This window comes from Mytilus californianus, unplaced genomic scaffold, assembly GCF_021869535.1.
Source record: "Mytilus californianus isolate M0D057914Y unplaced genomic scaffold, xbMytCali1.0.p SCAF_2, whole genome shotgun sequence".
Lineage (NCBI taxonomy): Eukaryota > Metazoa > Mollusca > Bivalvia > Mytilida > Mytilidae > Mytilus > Mytilus californianus.
This window is the reverse complement of record NW_026262668.1, coordinates 97,527,079-97,539,124: the sequence shown is the minus strand read 5'-3', so window position 1 is coordinate 97,539,124 and position 12,046 is coordinate 97,527,079. Positions and strand designations below refer to the sequence as shown.

The 12,046-nt window shown below is 31.6% G+C and overlaps 1 pseudogene; it reads right to left on the bottom strand.

The window, feature by feature from the left end:
• Positions 1–436: 436 nt before the first annotated feature.
• LOC127730499 (galactoside alpha-(1,2)-fucosyltransferase 2-like) lies at positions 437–3,586 on the bottom strand (annotated as a pseudogene).
• Positions 3,587–12,046: the final 8,460 nt, after the last annotated feature.

The window sequence follows — 12,046 nt, the reverse complement described above, 5'->3', positions numbered from 1 at the left end:
GGACAGGCACATGTAGAATGTGGCGGGGTTAAACCCTCCTCCTAACCTGGGACAGTGGTGTTACAGTACAACATAAGAACAAACTATAAAAATCAGTTGAAAAAGGTTTAACTCATCAGATGGATACAAATAAATAAAAAAAATACATCTAACAAAAACACAGAGTGGACGTGGATGGGTACTTATAAATCACCACAACAAAAAGACACTAAGTACAGATCTGAGAGAACTCGCAGTTACTGACAGCTAGTTTAAAGCCAATAACAACTAATAAAAAAAGTCAAGCATCTAAGACTAAAATATCAATCAGAACACATCCAACATCCAATGGATTTAGTGTAAAGACTTAATAAACATCCAGAGAAAAACATGACCTTGTGCAATGGCAAGATACAGGTATCGACATATTGTAGAGCCATGAATGTGCATATGTATCTAAAAATAATATGTAGTCTGATTTTAATTTACTGATAACAAAATCAAAATTAATACCAATAAAAACAATATTCAAAGATCTAATTACAGTGTTGAATTGGTAACCTTTTAGAATAAGTTTATTTAAAGGATCGATAAGTTTACCTGGATCGTTTCTAAATTTCCGGGTTCGGTAAGCAACATCTCCATAAAAATGAGGATGTGCTATCCCGTTTGAAATATTTTCTACAGGTCCAACCAAACTTCAAAACCAAATCTTTATATCTATGGAAGAATTCAGTAAAGTTTGTTTAAATAATAAGCATATGTTAATGAAAAAGGCATATGACTTCAAACTAAAGAATCACAATCCAATCCAGTGTGGAAAGTAGAAATCTGTATAATTTGAACTGTACATTGCACGAACTAGACTTCCTTCCTTACATGGCCATTTGTAATACAAAACATTACCACCTGTAAGCCATCCGCACCACCAACTAAATGTTCCTACAGTCGCTATAAAATGATCGCACATAGATACAGTTGCCATGTCAACCTCCGGACTATGTCCTTCTAAATATGCAACTGTGATATGATTTGGCATATTATTCTTTGTCCAATCAATTCCATCAGATGCTACAATGAAGTATAAATTTGTGTATCTTAACTCATACCACTTAACTGCTTGATAAAGGTACTTTCTTGTTGCCGGTTTGTACCCTTCGTCGTTTTTCACATAATCTCCTCAACGAACATGAACCCCGATTAAAGTCACCTTTTGTCGGGAAATTATCTTAAATCTATTGAGTATACTTTTCATCGTTTTGTTTGCTTCGGATTGAATATTGTCCTTGAATAAAAACTGCTGCCTGAGTTCAGTACTATATTTGTCAAAATACAAATATGATCCTAAATATGACACCAAACGCACATCATGAGAATTTGTGAAATTGACTAATTCTTTGTCATAACTAGATGGTTTTTGTTCTACCCGTGTAATAACCCTACTGCTGTCGCAGATACCACTGTTTACTGGAACCACACTGACCGTTAGTTTGAATATTTTTCTTAGAGGGAAGTATTCAGTAATGACAGGTATCATTCCTTTAGATCTTGCTATTCCTAGGGCAGCCGCAAATTGAAACATATGATTACCCATTCTTGCCCTTGGGACAACACATACAACGTGCGATCTTTTATAGAAAATAAGAGGATTTTTTTGGCGGACTAGTAAATCTGTCTTCTGTATTAATGCTATGTTTATCATTGCAGCTATGAAAATCAGTATTATGAAACCACAAAGAAGGAAAACGAACACTGAAAAATATAAAATAGTAAAACACTACTTAATACTAAGTTAAAAGATACCCAAACTTATCTGATGTACCTTACGAACATCCCTCGTATGTTGTGCTTGAGTTAAACATTGATACATTATATCCGAGATATACAAGTATATAAGTTCACTTTTGCAATTGTTTCCTAGTTTTATTTTCGACATAAACAAAAATCAACGTCGAACATACATACATTTGTTAATGCTGATTTTGTCCTTAGTGAAATCAATGAAGAGAAAATGGTCATTAGGGACTGAAATATATGTAAAACTTGATTGAATATACATTTACAAAACCTGTTTTCATAGTATAGGAACAACTACTTTTATGTAAATATCAAACATATTCACATTTGAAAATGTGTGAAAATCCTAATGCAAAATTATAAACAAATAGGTTTTTTTTAATCCTTAAAATTGCTTCTTTTTAGAAAAGCGCCTAGTACGCATGCATTTTATAAAGTGTTGTTTTCATTTTTTTAGTGTTTTGGGATTTTTTTTATCGGAAATAGCATCACTCTTCGTGATCCAGCACAATATTTTAAAGAGGAGGCAAAAGAGGGACGAAAGATACCAGAGGGACAGTCAAACTCATAGATCGAAAACAAACTGACAACGCCATGGCCAAAAACAAAAAGACAAACAGACAAATAATAGTACAGATGACACAACATAGAAAACCAGAGACTAAGCAACACGAACCCCACCAAAAACTGGGGGTGATCTCAGGTGCTCCGGAAGGGTAAGCAGATCCTGCTCCACATGTGGCACCCGTCGTGTTGCTTATGTTATTACAAATCCGGTAAATAGTCTAATTCGGTAAGTCACATTCGTGAAAAGGGAGGGTATTGTAGTTACGACATAAGGAACATATCCGATATCATCTGTGAAACGGTTATTCCATAATGGTCAACCAACTCGTGATGGCGTCCGTAAAATGTACGAAGGGATGATTTCAACTTCACCATTTGGAACTCTTGGTTTAATAGCTTCCTTGTGAGCAGCAATCCTCTATCAAGGAAATCGTGATAGGAAACACAAGCCCGGGAATATCGTATCAATTGGAATGTTGCTACATAGAAATGGAAAGTTCACAATTGGGAAGCTGAAATCATCTCTTTTGTCGTAAAGTTTCAAATGTTTTAAATTATTATTGCAAATACGCCAGAAATAGAACAGAAATTCATTTGATTAGCTGTTACAGCTGTGTCACAAAGTATTGAAGTTTTTAGATTTCTATTTTAAATATTTTAAAAATATTTCCACAATATCAGTTTTCATTCTACCTTTGAAAATACAGTTGAACATGTAACTCTTTCTGAACAAATCAAATTGGTTAGAACAAACAAAATAATAATATGTGTTAAAGTTAATAAAAGGATATTTGGTATACACAAGCAATAATGCAACCTATTGACGAAACCCGGTCCGTTCGACATGATTTACGTTCGCTCAAGTTTAAATAGAAAAATACATTTTTCTTTGGAACGATGATTTTAAAATGAGTTTTTGTCACGGAAGCTCGGTTTATTGTTTTAATATAATGATACATAGTACCAGTTTTTTTAGTTCAATTTGAAAAAAAAAAAAAAAAAAAAAGAGACATGATTTGCATATGCAGACCACGATTTTATAGACAAACTACGGTCCAAAATAAATCTTATCCCCTTTTTACTGCAACCGACTACTTTACGATTTATAGTAAAGCGGAATTTACAAAAGTGTTGATGTGAATATGTATTTTCTACTTACTTTTATGATTGCTTTCGCAAAACATCGTTGTATTATTCTCATGATACTGAATATCGCCTCTGCATCTGAATAAGAATATAATAAAAAATTGCTACCTCTATATATCTATTATTAAAGGTCTTTCTTAACGGCTTATTTGTGAAACATGTAGGAAAAAATATTTAGCATTAAGGACAATAATAAACTCACATGCCGTCCCTTAATTAATAATTTGTTCAAAAAAGAAGAAATTTTCATTAAGTGCCAAAACTAGTTTCAATTATGTTTAATAGTGATTACAGTAATGAACACATTTTCTATATATCACCAACATACAGGAATTAAATTAAAAGCCTGTTATCTTTGATAAGTTTTTTTATTGACATAAAATGTCAAATGGCTTTTCTACGTTTACAAATGCACAACATGATATTTTTTTCTCATACTTCAGGACTTCAAAGAAAATAATCAAAGAATCAACAGTCGAATAAATCTCCGCAAAAAACCGCATTGGTTTTCTTTATTCAATGAAACTTCTTCTGAAAAAAAAGAAAAGAAAGAAGAATATTTTGTAAGAATAGAATACTGTGATTTGGTGTATCTGTTGCAGGTTTTTACGATCTGTTATTGATCTGCATTTACTGTATAACTTAATATTGTGTACAAATATCAATCACATGCTTACTGCAAATAATTAAGACTAGAAAGAAACTATCATACGAAAGCAAAAAAGATTAATTAAAGTAAATCCAAAATGTTCGAACGAATGGAAAGTTAACAAAAACCATGTGCTTTCCTAACGGTTTCATCCACCTGTTCAAAATTTTATTGGGTCAAACAGTCAATGATTAAAAATCGACTCAATAAAAACAAGTCAAACCCGGTCCGTGGAATGATTTTGATCCGTAACATATGACACCAACTTTGAAATATATTAACAATCTTTAGGAATGAAATAATGTAATAAATTGTAAGACTAACATTTTGTATTTGTTTGCTGAACTTTTATTCCCTTGAAGTTTAGTAACTCATCACAGGGGTATCCAGACTAACGCTGTAATCTGGATAGAATATAAAACAGCAGTTGTGCAATAAAGTTTTGTGTAATTGTTAAAAAAAAAGAAACTTCTTCTGAGTATTCATTCAGTCTATTATCAAGAAAAGAACTGGCGTAAAAGACAAAGAAAACTGAATTGGTGCCGAATAACTTACTTATACACGTTATGATGAAGTATAATGATTAAGAAAATGTAATTACTGTGTGAGTTTTTGTCGAACAAGAAGGAATCGACCTTCGTTACACCAAAAATGCATTGTCCAATGAGGAAGTTAGAAGTGTATCACTTTCAACAAGTATATATTTGTGTACATGCAAACCACAAATAAATATTTAACACTTATATCGATTTCATTTGTATACACACTTACTTGATTACTGAACAAATTTAAACAAATTCATGTCATTGTTTGTTCATGTTCCCATGTTTTGACGGCTTTCCCATTCTAGCGTTTCCCGTACAATGGTTACGTCTTTACGTCACGTTTAGAGCAGATGGTTTAATGACGTCATATTTACATTGATTGACTTCGGGTGCTCTATTCACAAAAAGCTTATGAAGTGGGAGTATGATTGGAACAGCCTTAACAAAACATGACGTTGCAGATCAACTGACATACAATATATTCGTATTTTATCACGATGTGCACTCAAAGAGCTTGAAGGGACGTCATATTAGAATGTTGATTTTATATATTAATTCAAATTTCTATCGTTAGCCCACGTTTTCCTATTTTCGCTATTTGTTTGTTGACATATTCATATATTCAATTACACTATTATCTAGCTGGCATCTGTTGTGCTAATAGTAGGCAAGTACATCTCACGTGTTTATTGTTTTTGATTTGTTTAAGAAAACGTGTAGTAACGTTGCCATAATAAAGATCATTTAGTACAATGATTTTGTCCTGAGTTAAAGCAGTGGTACATGATTTAGTTGTCTCAATTCTTTTCAAATAATCAAATAATATTTTTGAACTATTATTGCATGTTATATACATTGAAATTGTTGGTGTAGCAAAATAACACAAGCAATAAAAACATAGAAAACTGGCTGGTAAAGATAAGGTAGAACGGGGTTCTATATTGATTTTTGATTGCAAATATCTACAAATGATCGGTCTAGATTTTTACCAAACTAATTAGCAAATTTGGTGCAGAAACGGAAATTATTTATGAAACGTTTTGTTTTATTGCGAACCCAATGAAAGTTTTCCACAGTGCCATCTCTATCTTGACCAGGTATTTAAACTTTTGTAAGTTCACCTGCCCTATTGAATAAATACAGTTTTATACTCAAAACTGAATGTGATGTTATATTTATTCAATATTGATAATATATTTTCAATCGGTTGAATGTAAACAGTGATGCAAAGTTGAAACATTAATAAAATATAAAAAAGAAGATGTGGTATGATTGCCAATGAGACAACTCTCCACAAGATACCAAATGACACAGAAATTAACAACTATAGGTCACCGTACGGCCTTCAACAATGAGCAAAGCCCATACCGCACAGTCAGCTATAAAAGGCCCCGAAATGACAATGTAAAACAATTCAAACGAGAAAACTAACGGCCTAATTTATGTACAAAAAATGAACGAAAAACAAATATGTAACACATAAACAAACGACAACCACTGAATTACAGGCTCCTGACTTGGGACAGGCACATACATACAGAATGTGGCGGGGTTAAACATGTTAGCGTTGATTTATGTTATATTAATAATATATTAATAATATATTTTCATTCAGTTTAATATAAACATTGATTTAATCATAAAAAGTTGATTTCTGACAAAACTTTCAACATTGTTCCTTTTAAAAAAAATTGTTTGACATGAATAAAAACTTGAAAATTATGATGTTCAAATTAAGATCTTCTTAATTAATGTATTCTATAACTAGACAAAAAAGAATATAATTTTAATAGGAACATTAATAAAACTTTTGTTTGAAATCAACTTTTTATGATTGAATCAATGTTTATATTAAACTGAATGAAAATATATTATTAATATTGAATAAATACATCATCACACGCAGTTAATGAGTATAAAAAAAGTATTTTTGTCAAAATATAAGAATTATATTTTACTCAGGTAAATTAATCAATGAGTGATAGATTTCTCTTCGAAGAAATTTAAAGGTCCCAGTGAATAAACTACACAGAGAAAAATAGCTATTGTATTCTTTCAATAGGACAGGTGAACTTACAAAAGTTTAAATACCTGGTCAAGATAGAGATGGCACTGTGGAAAACTTTCATTGGGTTCGCAATAAGAAAATGATAAATGCTTTTATCTTATGGATACATTTTTTTTTATTAAAAATTTTATAATATCATGCGATATGGCTGGTTTAGATAATTCATTTTTATAAAGAAATATAGTTTGGTTCTATTTTGTTAAACTGAACATAATACATCGCTGATATATATTACTGTCTTGCAAAACAACAATTCGACCTCTTTTGGGTCCGTATGCATGCAACCTTTAACTGACCATTAGTTCTTTAAGATTTTTGCATGTGCTCAGCATGTTATGTAATGAAAGAAAATTGGCTTTTGGAGGGATGGTATAACTTCGGGTCAGCAGTTCATAAGCGCTTGCAATGGTACCGACCAAAAATTAATCAGTCGAAACAATCATTACCTGTAATAGAAACCAGTATCCTATTCATTGAAGAAAATAACCTTCATTATATTTCTGAATTAAACCAAATTTATATTGTATATTGTTACCACTTAATAGTTATACATAGTGGACAGAGCACCCAAATAAATCATTACTTATACAACTCAATCTTTTAACAAAATAAGCGGATACTTAACCAAATTTTGATGATGTTAAACATGCGACTTCCATATCACAAATGCAATTATATAATTTGGAACAGATAACCCATGGAAAAGGTTGTCAAACCAAATATTCAACCCAGTAGGGCCTAAAAAAAGGGGGGTATTCTACCTATCGTTTTCTTCAAATTTTTGTATTCATAAAAGTCACTCGAACGTACACAAATTTGACAAGTAGTTTTTTAAACAGAATTCAGATATGAATCTAAGAGTTTTTTTTTATTCTATACTCAAATTCCTTCGCCGACAGCTTTTACTTGTTTAAAATAACATTCTTATTGATACGATCCTTTTAATTGTTTAAAGCGCTAGAGTAATATTAATTAACGCTGTTTATCAGTATTGTATCATAATAAAACTACTAATTAATAAATAAACTTACCGTATGTATTGTCGTAGATTAATTGATTGCAAGATGTCCAGATGGTTGTGTAACAGGATGTGATGTTAACATTTGGAAGGAAAATGATACATATATTTACTTGGCTAGCTGTGCTGTCAATATGTATATTTCTAAAGACTATTATACGAATATAGTAATATATAGTTTAAAAAAAAAAAAAAATATCTTATAGTTTGAGCCGTGTTTCTTATTGATAAAGATTTGAACGAGCGATGACCTTTCTCCAGATTTAAATATGTATAACGGTACAGATTAAATCTGTCATAGATACAGATTAAGAACGACTGATGAAGTATAACAAATTGACACCTAAGTGAAAATAATCAAATCAATTAAGAATGACTTATATTTATTATATATAATTACACAGGCTTGTATTCAAGTTATAATATATATACAAAAGAAATAAAAATCATAATATAATAAAAGATATAAGAATATGAAATTGGCGTTACGGGCAACATGCTAGCAATTGATATGTATTTGAAAAATAAAAAATAAAATACATATCTCAATTAAATTCACATTATTCGAGCATCTATCGCGGCACTTGCATTGACGACAGAGTGTAGATGTAGTACCGTGACTTCAATTAACTTTGACCATATTCTTTAAGGAGAAAGTCACGAGCCACTTTAGTATACATCAAACAGAAACATAACTCGTAGAGTATTGAATGAAACCTCAAACAATGTGAACCTAATAGCAAAGCGAGCCTTTTAAAAGAGAGTATTTACAAGAGCTCGAAGCATAATTCAAAGAACAATGTGTTACTTCAAAATACCTCTCTACGAGTGACATGTTGAGCGTTGTCAAACATAGGTAACTCAAGTATACCCACTCTTTAAGTTTATTTTAGTTTAATTTTGATACCTGCATGTTGAGCGCTGGCCCAGTCCGTGCTTAGAGGGTATGGGCTCACTTTGCAACCTGAGACGGATAACCTCGAGTGAAAAAAACATTTGCACACTAAAACATGTATCCAAAAAAACTGTCAAATGGACAAACAAATGATTCGTTCACCCGACGAGAGGGCTGCCTAGCTACCCGTTTTATTCAGGGCTGCCTGAGAACCCAGGTAATAATTTTGTGACAAGTAAAGAATGGATGAAATCCATTATTACATTGCCCAAACGAAATGCTACACATGCTGCCCTTTTAACGCATTGAGTATCCCCAAAATTATTCCGAGTTAAACCATTGTGGTGACGTCAGCCTATTCATTTATCGTGGATTCTTTTTCTAGAATCAACGCTTCCTAAATCTGCCGCTGAAATTGAATCACCAAATTCAATTGTTTCCTTTGTGTGCCTAATTTCATTAAGTTTGAATTGGCTAATTTACTGATTTCTGTTCACTTATTGAATTAATTTAAAAACTTACCTTTAATTTTTGTAATTTTTATATGCCTTCACTGGGAATCGAACCCTTCCTTGAAATCTGTTATGTGTGACTGACATCAACACATCGACGAAACCTCTCGGCTACCAATGGGTTACACTGTAGATGTCTCTTTTATATATTTAAATGAACATCTGATATACATCGGTTCATCGGACACACAAGGATTGTACTTTTATATAGACAAAATTGGCAGTCGTATAGTATGAGTTGGTAGCCGCGAGGTTAGCATGGTTAAAATCAATGAGTTAAAGATAGGGATTTGTCGGTTTAGGTTCGAATCCCTGTATTCTCTCTGTTGTTCCAATTCTTAAGTTATCCTGTTTTTTTTTCTAAATTTGCATGTTATAGTGGATATTTTTGTAATAATAGCGAGTTTTACCGGGTTTTTTTTTATTATTATTGGCTATTTCACATGTTTGAAACAAAAATGATTACATTCTTTTTGTCAATTTTTGTTTTATAAATATAGTATGATTTCATCTGTTTTACTACATAATTTAACAAAGGTTTGTTCGCAAATTCCTATGCGAGAAAATCGTGATGTGCCTAGAGTGCTAGAAAAATTTCGATAACATACGTATTATATATACTTTATATATGTTTTTTGGTCGGGTTGTTGTGTCTTTGACACGTTCCCCATTTCCATTTTCAATTTTATTAGAAATAATTTCGAATATGTCTTATCATTTGTATAAACAGATAATATTCATATATAGATATAAGAAGATGCCTGGTAATATAAATTCTTTTAAGGTAGAAGTGTTATATTTGTATTTTGTTAACCAACTAATTGTGATCTAAGATTTCTCTAATTCTTCGTCAATTTATCCCTTTCTGCACCCATTGTATAAAAAAAATTTAATCAACGTGTGGTTCGTTTGATCTCAGTTCTTCATTGGTTAAAATCCGATTATGACGTTGAAATTTCTTGCTTTCCTCTGAATTTCCTATTGTGACGGCATGAAAAAAGGCGACCATGCCTGATGACGTCACATATAAAGAACACATCTTTCTGCAGATCATTCGAAAAGAAGGAATAAATTTGCCTGCGTGTTGTTTGAAAATCATTAGAGAAACAGATTCCACCACCAAATCTCGTGTAATACGATATTTATCCACTCTCGACAGTTAAATTTTAAATATTTAAAACGCTCGGCGAGCCTCGCGTTTTAAATTTGAAAATTTAACTGTCTCGAGTGGATAAATTTCGTATCACACTCGATGCAGTGGTAGAATCTATATTTATCAATGCATCGTTGGACACGATAACATGGTTATTTAAACTCACTTATAATACCTTCTAATTAAGAAAAGGCTTTAATTTTGAAAAGAAATTAACACAATAGTTTAAGTTATAGATACAATTGATAAGCGTAGATTCATGAAAAACTAACCATTCGCCCTCCGGGCTCATGGTTTCTTTTTCAAGAATCCACGCTTATCCATTGTATCTATATAACAGAGTGGTTGTGCCAAATTGAATATTGTTACTTATTTACATGGTTTCGACCATTTAGAGCAACTTTACAAAAATAAGCAGAAATTGATAATCTAATAAAATACAAAATATAATAATGTATCATTAAATGTCTCATACGAAGTAAAGAACACAATTGTACTAATATTTGATTTTAACAAAAGAATCGTAATTATTTGCATATTTATACGAATGTCAACTTCAGATATTCTGATATAACGACTGTAACGGTCAGATTTCCAACGCCCTAACGTTTGAATCATATGATATTAGATACCATTAGAACTACAAGTTGTGGCTTCTCCTATTTGGAAAGAATATCCACTGTATTTATCGGCATTTAAACCTAAGTGTGAAAGAATTGTTTTCAATTTGTCTATAAATAACGATCTGCGTAAAGCTAAATTACTACTGTCAGCCAATAGCGGATCATTATCTGTTGCACCGTTCATTTTCCTGGATGTTATGTATTTTGACAACTGTACATATGGACAAATATTATAATTAGTTTTAAAAAGTTTAATAATTACTCCATGACGAAAAATGTCGGTTTTGGATGCCATAATAATTTTTTTAACATTTCCAACAGATCTTGATGCCTGTTAACTTCATATTTTTTAATATAGCGGGTGTTTCCGTCAGATGTCCGACGCATCCCAGTTTGAATTATGTGATTTGGATACCATTAGTTGTATCTTTGAATTAAATATAAATAGTGCTCTTGTAAAGCTTAATGCTACTGTAACCAATGGGTCATATATTTATACAATTGATCTTATAGACAAATATGATTTATAATAAGTTGATTAATAATTACTCTGTGACAAAATCAAAATGACAGTTTTTAAGATGCCTGTTAACGTAAATCAATTTGACAGTCAGCATTGATAGTGAACTACGTTAGTTTTGTCTTTATATTCGGAATAACGCAGGTATCCGAAAAAAAATCCCATTATAACTGCAGTTTAATGTAATATAAATGCGGATCGAAAATATCTCTCTTTCATAGCACACTTAAGTTGGTTAACGCATGTCATACTATTTTGCTAGATTAATAAACAGATTTCCCTAGGATATAATGCATGTCATACTGTGTTGATTATGTAATAGAAAACAACGAACAACTATTTATGCTACCAATTTCGTGAAGCAACAACCTTTCAACATTGTCATTAGATAAACTATGATGTATAAATGTATTATCAGGAAATATGTCGGTTTCAAGCGATCTGTTTCTTTTATAGTATATTTGTGTCTAAACCTTGTTCAATGATTTGTGGTAGTTCTTTGCATTCAAGTATACTCATCATTAGTATCAAAGATCTGGTAGGTTGTGTGAGCATCAACGTTTTTCTCCTTATT